Below are 15,002 nucleotides of genomic sequence, written 5' to 3' on the forward strand. Positions count from 1 at the left end.
TGCTATTGGAAAATGATTGTTAAAAGATTTTTTTAAAGTATTTCTGGTTAGACTGGAAATAATCTGTGTGACTCAGATGTTTCTGAAGCAGATACAGCTCAAAATGCTACAGTTGATAAAATAACTCCAAATTTCTCTTCCTTGTCTCTGTAAATTCTGGAAGGAAAAGGATGACTGGTGTGTGTACTCTTAGCTTGGCTGTACAGATTTTTTTTTTTAATGTGTTAATGTGGAAAAATACTGGAATGAATAATTCTTAAGGAAAATGGGGATGGTGTGCAGAGCAGTGTACAGTGCACATGACAGAGCACTCACTGCAGATCAGACAGGATACATTTTGTACTTAAAGAAAGACAAGCATAATCAAATGCATCATCTGTAATACCAGTAATTTTATATATACTTATATATGTGAATGAAAATGGTTTTGCAGTTCAAAATGCATATGATGTCAGCATGGTCATAAGGACCATTGACAGCACCATTTTCAGTAAGTGAAAAAAAATATAAACTGCTTTTATGAAGATTATTCATATTTGTACAAGTCAGATGTTGTATTAAATGGCTGTCATCATGCAGATGTCAGGCTGAAACTTTTAATTGAATTGTGAAGGAATCTTTTGCAGTGACTTGGGGAAAAGAGTAATGATTAGTTATTACATCTCTTATTACAAAAATTCCATTTCCCATCATTTCTATCAAAGTCTCAAAAATACCAGAGGTAGTGGAGTCTGATCCACACAGAGTGAATAGCAGAGAGAAAAATGATAATTCTATACAGGATAGTAACAGTTCCAGGAGAGACATATGGCCCTGGTATTTCTTTCTGTTAGCTGGGAGCAGCAGCACTTTATGGTTCAGTGATCTGTTGGATAATCACAAAATAAAATAAAAGATATCATTTGTTACAGAGAATAAGCCTCAATAATGCTGTTGAACTACAAAATGACTCCTCTGTAATCACTGGTTGTAACAAGATGTGAATGATCCCAGTGCCACTCACTGCCTCTGCCATCATGCCATCATTTACACTCCTAAATGAATACAAATTCACTTTCGTATGGAGACACATTACTTGGGTCTCAGAAACAGCACTGCCATAAATTTCACTTGTTATTTTATTCATATTTTCCCCTCAGGAGAAGTTTTCCAGCAGAAAGCCTCTAGATTCTGGGAAAAAAAAAAAAAAAAAAAAAAAAAAAGAAAAAAAAAAAAGAGCACTGCCAATGGCTCACTGAGATCCTCAAATAAATGCAGTGCAAATAAAATAAGCAACGGTCACAGCTTGGTCTGTATAGAAACTTAAGATGGCTTAAGTGACATCATGGCCCCTGAGAATGGAAGTGTATCTGTTTAGAAGTACTGAAATGCTTTTGCTCTCACTAAAATCAGATATTTCCTTGAATCAAAGAATCATAAGGTTGGAAAAGACCTCTGGGATCACCAAGTCCAACTGTGAATACAAGCTGTGGATATTATCCTTTATTTCAGAAATCTACTCTTTAGCCTGACGCTGCTTGTTTGAATGAGGCAATTGGAAAATCACTTCACACCCACACAGAAAATTTTTCCTTTCTGCTTTAAATGTAAACAGATAAAACTGGTTTGTTTGTAAGGTTGCCATCTAGATTAGAAAAAACAGCCTGCCTTTAATCTGTATCTATTTAAAAAGGAATTTATCCATCTATTTAAAAAGGAATTTATCTATCTATCTAAAAAGGAATCTATTTAAAAAGGAATTTATCTATCTATTTTAAAAGGAATTTAAGGCCCTTTACATCTATTCACGTTGAAAATCCAAGTGGGAAGTGAGTCTAGAACTCTGGCTGAAGAGCACAGGTCTGTTCTCTGGTTCTGAGATGAACAATTGCCACCTATCCATTCCCAAACTCTCCATGAATTTTGCATCCCACTATATTCAAGCTGGGTCTAATCCCTGGACCAGATGAGCTCCTAAACCTTCTCAGGAAATGGGAGAGTGCTTGCCAAGTGTGCCATGGACAGTGCTGGCAGCTCAACACTGGTTTCCAGTCCTTCTGCCAAGGGCCACAAAAATATTTCATGAACTGGGATAGATGCAGAGTATGTGTCCTGATCATACTTCTGAAGTTTGTGCAATTCAAGCTGCTCACTGCTTTGATGTGAGTAAATTTTGCCCATATTCCTTAAAAACACTGAGCAGGATTCTCAAAGGATTCCCAATTTTTGGGATCCCTTTTATGCATTGAAAAAAAGGATATTGATTTTCAAAAGTAGAGTTTTCTTAAGGATCAAGAGTATAATTTCTTAGATATCAGATCTTGAGTTTGGAATGTTTGACTCTGAAGATGAAAAATCTAACAGCTGTGAAAACTAAAGGTGACAGGTTTTTTAAAGATAAGATGTTATTAAATACTTCAAGAAACTTAGCTAGACTGCTTATGCTGAAATTTTACTGTGTTGGCATTACTGAGTTGTTGGTCTTGAAGATTATCTAGAAGATAAATATGTAAATAAATTTACACATTTATCACATTTATAGTTATATGACCAATATTTGTTTGGGAGGGAATTTTTTTTTTTCATTGCATTTCCAAAGCTTTTGCACCAGATACAGCTGAATTTTTAATCTCCAAGCCTCCAGATTTTTGGGTAGAGTTTTGCTCTGCAAAACGCAATAATTACATGTATTCTTTTTTTTTTAATGGTTGAGATTGTAAAAAATACAGTAAAAATGATGAAGATTTTAGTTTGGTTTTGTTTTTTAGCTATTTATTTCAATGCAATAGCATGGTTTGATTTAATAGAGATATTTCAGAATACAGATTGTTAATTACATATAACTTGAAATTGAAGACTTTTTAATATTTGTGAATATGAAGTGTTTGTAATCATAGGTTTTTTCTGAGATTTCCCTTTTAAAAAAATTTTTATCTGATTTTTAAAGTAAATATATTTGGATTTTTAAAACTTAAACACACACATGTGAGAATATTCTTCACCTCTCATGTATGTTTGACTCTGTGTTCAGGGAACTGCAACAACACCTCTGAAAACTGGAAGTAATCACTCTTTTCCATCTCTGTGCCACAGCAACCAGAATATTTAGCCCAAAAGAGAGAAAATCCTGTCAATGAGCTTGAAATGTTGTGATGATACAAAAATATAAAATTACCATGGAATTAGAAGTTATATTGAGAAAACTATTGTCCATTCATTAGTCACATAAAAATCACTCCATGCAATACATTTTCCAGAGTTCCATCCAAAGGGAGTACCCAGGACACAGTAGAGGTTTCACAGATATTTCCTTTCATACCTTGCTTAAACTCTTCATTAAGCCCAAAAATTATAATCCTGATTTTTATTGCCTTCTTGGTTAGCCTTTCACACTCTTTCCTGTCTTGTATTTACTTTCTATAGGGCATATCTGGATGAGAAACAGCAGAAATTCTTTGTCTTGAGTGTGGTGCTTGAATCTTGTGTGAATATCTGCAACTCACCTGATCTTCCCCCTGCAACCTAATTAATCTTTATCTTCAATATAATTGTAATCGAGTTTTCAATGGTAATAATTTAGAGTTAGAAATCTAGACCTGTAACAGACGTTTAAAAAATGCCATAATAACATGGTGGTCTCAACAGCTTCCTAAATTCTCTTAATTTCACCTACACTTATTATTCTTTGCTGGCATCAATATTGTGTTTTCTGCATTCCTGTATTACTGCTGGGTATGATGGGAAATTTCCCTTGCTAACATCTATTGCAAATACAGCCTAAGTATTGAGAACTTTCCTGTATATCTGTGTATTTAGATAAATGTATAAAATTGGTGATCTTGGATGTCTTAGCCTTAATGATTCTATAATTCTATTTTTCTTCACACTTACACATGTATGAATATTGATGGTTGGGATAGCTCTGTACAAACATTTAAACATAAGCATGTGCATCTCCACATCATCTAAAATGACAACTAGATTTGTCATTTCAGCACTCCAAAGTTTTCATAAAATGGATCCTAAGTCTACAGAAGCACCAAAGTGTTCTTAAGTTGTTTAGAATTTCTTTCTTGCTTCTAAATTTAAAACTAGGCTTTTGGGGCACAGGCTGTACTTTCTCTGGGGGTGTAATTGTCATGTACATATTAATATATGCAAATAAAATTGGAGTTTCAACAGCCACTATTCCTCCAAAGGTTAGATTCTCTAATTAGAGCCAAGCAATTAGTTCTAAAAAGTTTCCTTTTTTTTTTTCCAGAAGCCTTGCATTTCCTTAGCAGCGAAATTACATCTCAGTCCTTCCTTTCTGTTTCAAGATATGAAATAATTACAACTGTACCTTCATTTCATCTTGCCCACTAATTGCCCCCTTTTAACACAGAGCATTTCAAATGGTGCCTCTTTGAGGTTTTATAGCTGTCTAATATGTACACGAGGATAGGTGCAGTGTTAGAGCAAATTGAACTGTTCTTTGTCATTCTGACACCTTAAATCCCACGTTGCTGACTGGGGAACCAGCAATAACTGAGTCTTCAGGCTCAATCTTCTCCCTGCTCCCTTTTTTGTTAAATTAAAATAAATCGCAGTTTGATGTAGGAATAGCATGACCCACTGAGTGCATTCAAAGATGAATGAATAGTTGAACTATTTTTCTTCCTTTACAATGAGATCTTAAAATTTTAAAATAAACAGTATTTGACCCTAGCACGACTTTTTGATTCCTTCTTGTAAATGGAAGAATCAACAGTGATCAAATGAAAAAGGTCAGACAGTGAGAACAGCAAAGCAATTCATACAACTTTGAATGATTCATGGGACAGGATCATTTCTATCATAAAAAAGAGTAAACAAATCAATGCAACATGCCTGTCAGTTTGTTGTCTGAAACATATACCCACATCTACAACATGTAACTGGAGGCAAAAGGAGTCTGTTCTTCCAGCAGCTGCCTACAGGGAGGCACAGACAGCTCCAGAGGGTAAGTCAGCACTCCCAAGACACATTTCCCTCCAGTGTGCTCATCTCTCTTTCTCCACTGATTATTTGGGGAGCTCACAGTCAGCAGGCTTGTAACACATATCCCTCAGTCAAGCACCTAAAAATACCAAATACCCCAGCAAAAAGAGAGCAGTCAAGGAATTCCCCTGTGTGGCACTTAGGCAACCAAAAATAACTGCAAGATTTGCATGGGCAGGAACTGGTGGGCAATGAATGGGAGCTTAAATCCACTCAGCTCACAGGTGTCCCATGCACAAAGTGTCTGAGCCCCCAGGGTTCACTCTGCAACCTGTCCCCCATCTCATTCCATAAAGAGGGATATAAATACCTGTCCAAACATGGTAAGGTAAAAAGAAAACCAGAGATGAAGAGGCCCAAAGAGAGCTGAAAGGGGGCTGACATAATGAAGATGTGACATATACAGGCAAAAGTGCCAAGGATTTGCCAGGTTGCACTTGCCCAGAAAGAGAACCCAGATGTCTCCAACAATCCAAAGCAGGAGCAGAAGGAAGTGACCTGGGGGAGGTGGAAAGAGACGAGGAAGCTGGGAGCCTGTGAGGAATAGAAAGGATGAGTGCACAGGGAGAAGGAGAGTCTGGTGTTGCCAAAATGTCTCATTGCTTCTGCTCAGAGATATGATGACACTCAGAAAAGGCTGAAGGAGAATTTTGCAATTAGCCTTTTTTCCCCCGTGTTTTTCCTTAGGGGAAGGAGGAGAATGGGAGGAAATAAAGGGAAGGAAATAAAATCCAACCTGTTCTTTTTAGTTTATGCACCAGCCCTTGCTTAGGGCTGTGCCTTAAGGCACAATATAGCCCATACTGATTATTATAACAAATTTAAGCTTATTCCCACTTCTAGAAAATTGGCACACTTATACATGTGCATACATATTAGACATGGTAGTAGCCTTATTTTTTTTTCAAGAAACAAAGATAAATAGATTCTGAAAGCACCATCACACCCTTATCACTCCATAACCCAACAAAGGTGGCAGTGTCAGCCTCAGCCACGACCAGGCATCCACTTACCTGCTTACCTGTGTAGCATAGGCTCTGCCTTAGGTGATGACTGATGCTCACAACCTAAAGCCTCACTACCTTGAAAGTGAAGTTGATAATTTGGTAAATAAACAGGGAAAATAAAAAGGTAATGCGTTTAGAGGATCTGTAAATATAGGATGCAAATATATTTATTTTCTTCTTTTTTTCTTTTTTTCTAGATTGAGACAAAATATCAGATTTTTTGTGGATTACAATTTTCTCATTCACAATAGCATACATTTGCTACTTCTATAGAGAAAATACCAAGAAAACAGTCCTCCAACATATATTTGCTAATGTTTCCAGATGTAGTGAGAGGGTAATAGTCTGATTTTCATAGAATCATAGAATAGCTTGGGTCAGAAGGGACTTTAAACCTCATCTCATTCCCCCCCCCTGCCCTTGCCATGGGCAGAGATACCTTCCACTATCCCAGACTGCTCCAAGCCCTCTCCAGCCTGACCTCAGACACTTCCAGAGATGGGGCAGCCACAGCTTCTCTGGGCAACGTGTGCCAGGGACTCACCACCCTCACAGGGAAGAATTTCTTTCTCATGTTCCTAATATTTAACCAGTTTAAACTTAACTTTGCAATGTCTTTTGTTAGCATAAACCAAAACCCAGGGTACAAACAGGAGAATATTTTTCTCTGAGATACATCTTCAGCAAGGCTTTGAATTCTTTCCCCCTAGAGGGTGACTCCATGAGAGAGGTTGCTGCTGCAGTCATTGCTTTCTAAAAGGCAGGAAATATATTTAGAAATCCATCACTACCTGACAAAGGACAAGCACCTTTGCCTACAGTACTGATGTGGGGACTCCACTTTTTGGGCACTTCCCTATAAACTGAGAATAAAGGCTACTCTGCAAACCAGGGATATGCAAGTAGAAACTCTCTCAAAGTCATGCACATAGGTGGACTTCCAAAAGCCAGGGTTTGAAGCATCTTCCTGAAGCAATAGGTCCTACCTCTTCCCTGGATCACAGCCATGAGGACCTCCTTCTCTACAGCCATGCGACAACTTCTCAGCTTTTTCTTGCCTTTTGTAAGGTTGAGCAGTGTTCAAACTCCAATGTTGTCTACCAGAATGCTCTGTCTAACTTGGGAAACAAATCTATTAACATCCCACCTTCTTACAAAGGTTTTCAATACCAAATCCCCAGCTCCCTGCACATGAAACCACTCTCAGCTGACAGAGCCCCCCAAAACCATGCTGCGTCAACCACGAACCCTCTGACGCCAGCGGGGAGTAAGGAAGGGATGGCACAGCCTCTTGAGATCTCTCCCAGACTTGTTTTTCCACAACTTTATGAAAGAAGCAGCAGGAGATGGGTTCGTTCAGTTTGACCACATGGGATCTTCCCTCACCAGGTTTCTGTGGAGCCAAGGTGCAGTTTAAAGCTGTCATCCCTGTGGGTAATACTCAGGGGGCAGGGACAAGGCAAACACCATCTGCTCTTTCTCCTTGGCACGGTATCTTCACAGGCTCTGGGAGGTGCATTCATACCTCCAGGAGGAGTTAAATCAAGATCTCACTCATCAAAGATATTGTAATAGTCGGCCAGAAATCTAATATAAATGTCAAGCAGTTGTTCTCTGAAATATCATAGGCGTTGTTTGCCATATTGCTGCCTTTACCTTTCTCATGTGAATTTAGTTAGAACTGGTAATAAAGTGTTCCAAAAGAACATGGGAGAATGCTGACTGGACAAAATGAAACTTTCTTCAATAACACACAAAAATTTTGTGAAAATTTTCAGGGTAAAGTAATCAAATGATTGATTTAATGGAAGAAAAAAAAAAAGGTCTGGGTTCTTCACTTCCACTGTGTCACCTAATATAGACTATATAATGCAAACGTATCTATGAGAAATGCAGTATAGATTACAGAAAAAAAAGAAAAAAACAGGATCAGCATGAAAAACTCAGAAGTTCTCTGGCAAAACGGTTTAAAATATATTTTAAGTTCTCACATGATTAAAAGAAGAGCATATTTTGTCCAGAAACTGAGGAAAATCTACATTCACACTCAAAGTCTGAAGAGGCGAAGTGTGGCTGTGAAGGTGATCTCCATTTTTGTCAGTGTTGAACTTGATAAATCTTTCTAAAACTTTCTGAAAACTTTACATCCTGAGTCTGGATGCATAAGGATAGGGCTTGAAACCCAAACCTTCTATTTGTCTATTCAAGAGAATAGCTGCCAAGTTTTGGAAGAGATTATGCTATTATGCCATTTCTCAGCTCATTTAAACATTTCTGAAGCTCCTTGAATTCCACTTTTGTGCATGCTCAGAGATGTTCCTGTGTGATTGCTTTGATACCAGCGACTCCCCTGAGGCAGTTGAACTGGCAGATGTTTTCAGATTACCAGTTTACCAGTTCAGACAGACACTTCATTAAGTGGAGATACAGACACATTCTATTGAGAAGAGTGACAATGTCTGTCTTTCATATTATAATCCAGTGGTTAGAGCACAGACACACATGGGAAAGAAGGCCATATTCCTTCTCAAGGACACAGGTTCATTTTCTCTCCACTCAGAAGAGAAGCCACAGCATCTGGTGGGCTCAAGCTGCTGCTGCCTCAGCTCTTTTCTTGTTTTCGATGGTGACTTTTCCAGTGATGTTTGATGTAAAGACAAAAACATCAAGATGCCTTAGTATGCTCTTGTTGAAGAGCAGTAAACCTGCATGGCTGGCCTCAAGCCAAGAAGGGAAGAAACCCAAGATTCATACTTGGAATGCAACACCACAGCCAGCACTTTGTGGTGTAAAGGTGGGTGAAAGCCTCTCTATGCATTAAATTAAAAGAAACAGCTGGCTTTCCAAACACTGAAAAAAGTGAAGAAGGCTTTGGACTGCAAAGGAACATCTTTGACTCTGGCCAGTTGCCAAGCTCTGGAGATCAGTAGGATCTCAGAGATCCCCCTGCACAGCCAAGGGGTCATAGTCATGTTTAGGTTTTCATACCTGAGGTGCACAGTGCTCCTCAAACAATAAACAGGGAACCTCAGCATGCAGGACACAGCTCTGGAGTGTGTTTCACACTCTGCACCAGCAAGGCAGATGTCCATTCTCCAGGTGCCTTCAGCTGCTGACTCCTCTGCTCACATTACCTGTAGGGATACAGGGAATCCATCAGATTTTTTGCCTGACTCAAAAAAAACTTAACTTCTGTGCTATCTCAGAGTGTATCATTTTGCATGGTGGGTACATTTAGGGACGTGGAGCTGTTTCTCCAGCCATGTTGCTCATATTCCATGGTACTGGAAACTTCAGTAGAGCTCCTCTCCTCATTTACATTGCATTGTAGGAGTTTAAAGCCTCTTTGAAGAAGTGAGGATAGAAAAAGGATTTGGAAGATGAGAGAATGGGCAAGAGAGTATATCAGCACTTTCATTATTTAGATTTGAAGGGCATGAGAGACAGTGTTCAGTAGAGTCAAAATACAGTCACAGTTTTTGGATGAATCCACTCATGAATTGTGAATCACGCATAGAAACTTTCCCCTTCAGTGACTGAGGGGAAGACTTCAGGGGTCTGATATTAAACTGGGGTAAATTATCTTAGTTTCTCTGACACCAAGGAAGCCTTGACAGTTTACACATGCTGCTCACAGATGTCAGTCGCTTGCAAACACTGCTATTGTAAGCCAAATTTTAACGGGTGACCTATTGATTAAAGGCTTATGTGTTTCTACTGTCCTGTTCCTAATCCCTCTATGAAAACTGTTTTGAAGAGAATACTTTTTGAAGCATGCAATGTCAGCTTCCAATAAAAAGAAGGCCAGTCTTTAAAGAGGAGCTCTTAGTGATGTGGTAAAGATTTCTACTTTCAGCAATTTTGCTTGATTAAACTTCTTTGGGTCTTACCATAAGTTACAGTAGATCATGACAGCAATGTTGGGGACTAGCTTGGAAATTGTGTCAGATCTTTGACCAGCAAGCTCCTGAATTGGTTTCACTCCTATTAAACTAACGGATTGGGCTTTGTGTCTGCAGGAGACGTTTTGTTGTTGCGTGGTGCAGGACCCCTGCTGGGCCATTCTGTGCCCTTTTATTGTGTACAGTTTACATATTGGTACTGGGCTGTCAGATGGAACCACGGGGTGGGTTAGGCTGCATTGTCATGCAAATGACACCCAGATTTACATATTACCCCAGACTAATATTCATTGTGATGTCTCAATAAGGTCACCTTTGATGGATAATAATTTTTCCAAGACTACAGTCTTCTTTGAAAGTGCAAATTAAACAGAAGCCCCATTAATAGGATTTCAATAGTCTTTAAATGCTGTCAACTGTTCAACTGCATTGTGGTGTTTCAGGGTCGGGTTCTTCCATCTGAACTTATGGTGTGATTAGTGACTGTTCTGCAAATAACCTATTTATAGATAAATAAACTATTACTCAGCCAGGTGTTACAATCTGATATTACTGCAAACAAACACTGGATGGAGAAGTACACAAAACTTTGGTGAAGGTTTTTTTTTTTTTCAGTTAGTATAAGCATGTAGTTCAAGAAATAAGAACCAAGATCTGCAGTATCTCACAGAAAGTTCAATCAATATAATACTTTAAGAGAAATATACTGCAAAGAACAGGATACTGGAACTTTTTGAAGGAAGGCTGCTGAAGACACGATATTCAGCTGTCTCCACACCAGTGAAATGCCAATATCCATCCTTTCAGTGAGCTTTGGAGATGTAGAAGTGCCCTGCCTTTACAGTACCTTCAAGACTGTAAGAGCAAGAGACAGAAGGAAGGCTTCAGGAGAAACACAACCTCTCTTAATGTCTCCTGCTTGATCAGGAACTCTGCCCTTCATCCAAACCACAGACCTAAGGGATGTTCTCAGTTTTATGTCTTTCTTGCATGTAGTTTCTGCAGCCACCTGTAACTCCTGACATCGGGGCTTCCACTCCTACCTAAGACGATTAGCTAGACTTCCAAGCAAGGAGTAAATTTTGGGGTTTTTTGGCTGCTAAGAAAGCATGTTCCTGGCCACTGTGTCTGAAATAAGATTGCCATACTTCTATCTGGCATTTCCAGCGAAATTATTGCTTTTACTGTCCTATACAGAGTCACTCCAGTAACTGTAAAGGAAAGATAGTGTCTTGAACATCTGCTGGCCTCTGCAGTGCATATGGATGGGGAAAATTAAAGTGAAAGACCCATTTCACCTGGGCTTAATACAAAACCTTGCTTGAAAACTTCTAACAAATGTCCTCAATTCTGAAATTTCATCTAAAGAAAATTATCATGTGAGAAGAGATGATGTCTCTAAGGGTGTTCCTCATACAGGGTACATGGTAACATTTGTCTGATCCACTTAAACATCCACAAATTATACTTACATATACTCTGATTATGAAAAAAAAAAGAGAAAAATGTCTGAGAACAAACAATCCCTAAGAGATTTTTCTTATTTTAACCTGATGGTTTGCTTCCTTTTTGATTAGATATCTATCAAGGAGCCCTAAGTTACTGTGCCCAGCTCTTCACATGGGGTATGGATCTAAGAGAAGATGTGGACCTGCCCTAGGATACCCTTAGAGACCTTCAGCCTTTGAGAAGGTATTCATCTTTAGGGCAGATGAATAACTGCTTATAACAGTGGATTCTGTATTTGTTCCATGGAGCCAGAACCTTCACAGAACTCTTTGGCAAATGTAGATCATTCCCAGATATCATACAAGAATTTGCAGCCTGTGTCAATTACTTGTCCAGGATCTTCAGCTCTAGAAGTCTGTTGGACTCCTGAGGGAGTCCTGTGAAGAAACAACCCTGTCCAGATGAGTTATTTGTCATCAAGACCCAATGACTTTTAACTTCCCAATGCCTCTGTTCCAATTTCTCTCTTTATGGGGTAATGGGAATTCTTTCCCATTTAGAAGATAAACATCTAACATTGCACCTAAACCAAACATTTAATATCATCCCTAGACCAGTGAGAGAGAGGCAGTTCATTTTACCTACAATTATTTTCTGATAATGTTAATCTCTCTTCTCTGACAAGAAACTTATCAGATGGTAAATGCCTGTGATTAACTAACATATATCAGTGTATGTTATAATATTTCTAGGTAGTTTTCTTCTCCTACTTACCTGCTCATCCTGGGCAAGAGGTAATCCCTATTTCTTTGCCCTTTCCTTCTGAGAAACCTTAGAAATTAGCTGTTACCTGAGAGAATCATCTTATGTTTCCTGAGAGCTAAGTGAGGTGCAGTGCACTGTCTCCAGGGCAGCAGGGACAGATTTCTCTGAGGATTAAGGATGTGATGATATGTGCTCTTTCTCCCCATGCAGCAAGAGTGATTGCCTGCATCATAAAATCCTGCCTTTGTGGAAGAGAAGGCTGAAGTTTTTCTGAATTTGTAGAGCATGAAGATTTTGGCTATTAATAGTTTGGAGGAGGAGCAGAGAATTCTGGGTACAAAAAACTGGTGAAAAACCCAAGCAAAACACACAGCCTTTGATATAGCTTTATCAATTACAACGTTAACTTATTATTTTCCTTGGCTTCATTAATCCATAACTAATTTGAGTGGGTACCAAGCTCCCTCTCTCTCATTCCCAATTAACCCAGTGGCAATTATTACTGGCTTTAGTCTTTAATATCTAAGAACTCTCTTTACCTCTTGAAAGAAGCTTTTGAAATCTGAAAATGCCAAACCAGCTAATGTTTTATTTAAGCCTAGAAAATGAACTTTAGGTTATTCCCCTTTGCCACAGGTTAACTAATTATTTATGAAAAAGGGAATGAGAGAAAGGAGAGAAAGAGAAGAAAGGAAGATTAATATTCCAAATCCTTTTGCTTGGGAACCCCTAACTTATATGAGGAAAAGTTTGTTTCCTGTGTCTGAGCATTCAATATGCTCTCAATAATTGTTGTTCTTAATTTTTGGCGAATGCACTACATATAATTTAATAAATTTAAATATGTTCTAATGTAAGTAACATTCTCTGGCCCAAGTGTCCATTATGGCCTGGGCATGTCCCTGCTATTGAAATAAAACAAAGTGATTGGCTGTAAACTGCTTTCTGGGAATGGTTCTTCATCCTTTATAAATCCCAGGACTCTGGAGGAAATTCTAGGTCACTTGGTGGTCCAGGAGAAAACTGTTCCAGATCTGTGCTAACAGACCATGTACCAACAGTCAGGTTTCAGTGCTTGTTCAGTGCTAATGAAATCTTAGTGAAAGAGCAAATTAAGAATTGGCCTGATTTCTCTTAGGACACTGGTGAAATTCCCATTGACTTGATAAGTTGAGTTCAGCCCTTGAATTCCTTCCTGAGGTGCAATAATGTATTACAGCACAAGAAATAATTGAAACAAGTGGTACATTTGTGATCTAAATCTGCATCCAAACAGGCCCAGGGTGTCCAGGCAGGAGTGGGGTGGAGGAAGGTCAGTTTTTTACATGCAGTACAGCCAAAACATCACTTACATGCTAAGGGAAGAGACAGATGGAATGTCCTGAAGGAAGGAAAGACATATTTATTTGGGCTCAAATATAGATGAGAAAATTCAATTTTGAATATATGTGGGTCTAAACTTTCTTAAACAGGTAACTTACCCCACTTTCTTTCTCTCCTATTTTTTTTTTATTTTTATTTTTCTCTCACACAATGGTCTAAAGGCAATAAGATTGTTTTCAATTCATGTTTTGGGGACACGATGAGAAAATAATAATGAAAACAGTTAAATCAAAGAGAAAAGCGTTACTGTGGCAGAGGAGTGACAAAACATCACAAACACGAGCCAGAAACCCATTTAATCTGTATTCTTCCACAGCAAGGAAAATTAAGGAAAATTAAAAGCAGTCAAGTTGGTGTAACCAGATTGTAATATAGAAACAAAAATTGTATAAGAAGAGAAGTTGAGCTCAGCTAAAAAAGTAGAAAAATGAAGACTGAGGAAACTTTGGGGAAGACAGAGGAATGCCCTTTATTTTCTTGCTCACACTCTGACTGCAAAAAGATGATAGTAAAAAGTTAATCACCTCATTTAAATAGGGTATATCTTTAATTCTATTCTATTAAATAACTCAAGAAAACTGTGCAGTCTGGATGAGGGGAATGATCTCTCACCACCTCTTACTGTTACTTCTGTGACTCCACTTGCTGCTGTTGCAATCTAAGCTCTATTTGTCCAAGACATTTGTGTCTTAGGTTGTTTCTTGCCATCAGCTGAAGATTAATGTCCCCCAGTCCTGCTGCCAGGAGCAGTTTCTCACTATGTCCCAATCTGTGTTCCAGCAAAGGAACCCAAATGAGCTAAAAATGTTATTGTCCTGATTTATACTGAGAACAACTTGCACTGAAAGCAGGTGAGGAGTTTTCACACAGTGCTTTTCACTACATGTGAAGGAGAATTAACCTCCAGCAAGGATCAATCACAGAGCAGCCTGCAAGTCACAAGGATTAAAATTGCATTTATTATACACAAAGTGTTCACAAGTGTAGTGTCTGAATGGGAGAGCCTCTGTGGTTTGCAAAGGTTTAGTTTTTCTCCTCTAGGATCACAGCCATTTATTTCCATGGATAAATGCAAAGAGATATGAAAATGTGAATAATGTGATGCAAGAAAAAAATTGATTCAAAAGTATAGAAGTTTATAAATATTTAATAACCACTCTAAAGGAAAAAAATAAGCACAAATCTTTTTGATTTAACCTTTTAACAATTTCCACTGCATTCAGCAGTACATGTGCTGTAGAAACCAATAGGAAAATATTTGAAGAAGCAGAAAAGTCTGCAGCATGTGAGGCTTTGTGATACAAAGGAAGATCCATGGAAACAGCCATTTCATGAAGCTGAATTCTAGTCAGTTCTGTCAGTCCTAGTGCTGCCTGGCTGTGGGCCATCAATAAATCCTGAAGCACTAAGAAGTGGTAAGTACATGAGCTAAAATGGGTTTTCAACGCCATAAAAGCATCACCTGTTTTCTCAGTTTCTTCATCTTCTTGAGGTGATG

The sequence above is a fragment of the Fringilla coelebs genome (genome assembly GCF_963513975.1).
Source record: "Fringilla coelebs genome assembly, chromosome: 3".
Lineage (NCBI taxonomy): Eukaryota > Metazoa > Chordata > Aves > Passeriformes > Fringillidae > Fringilla > Fringilla coelebs.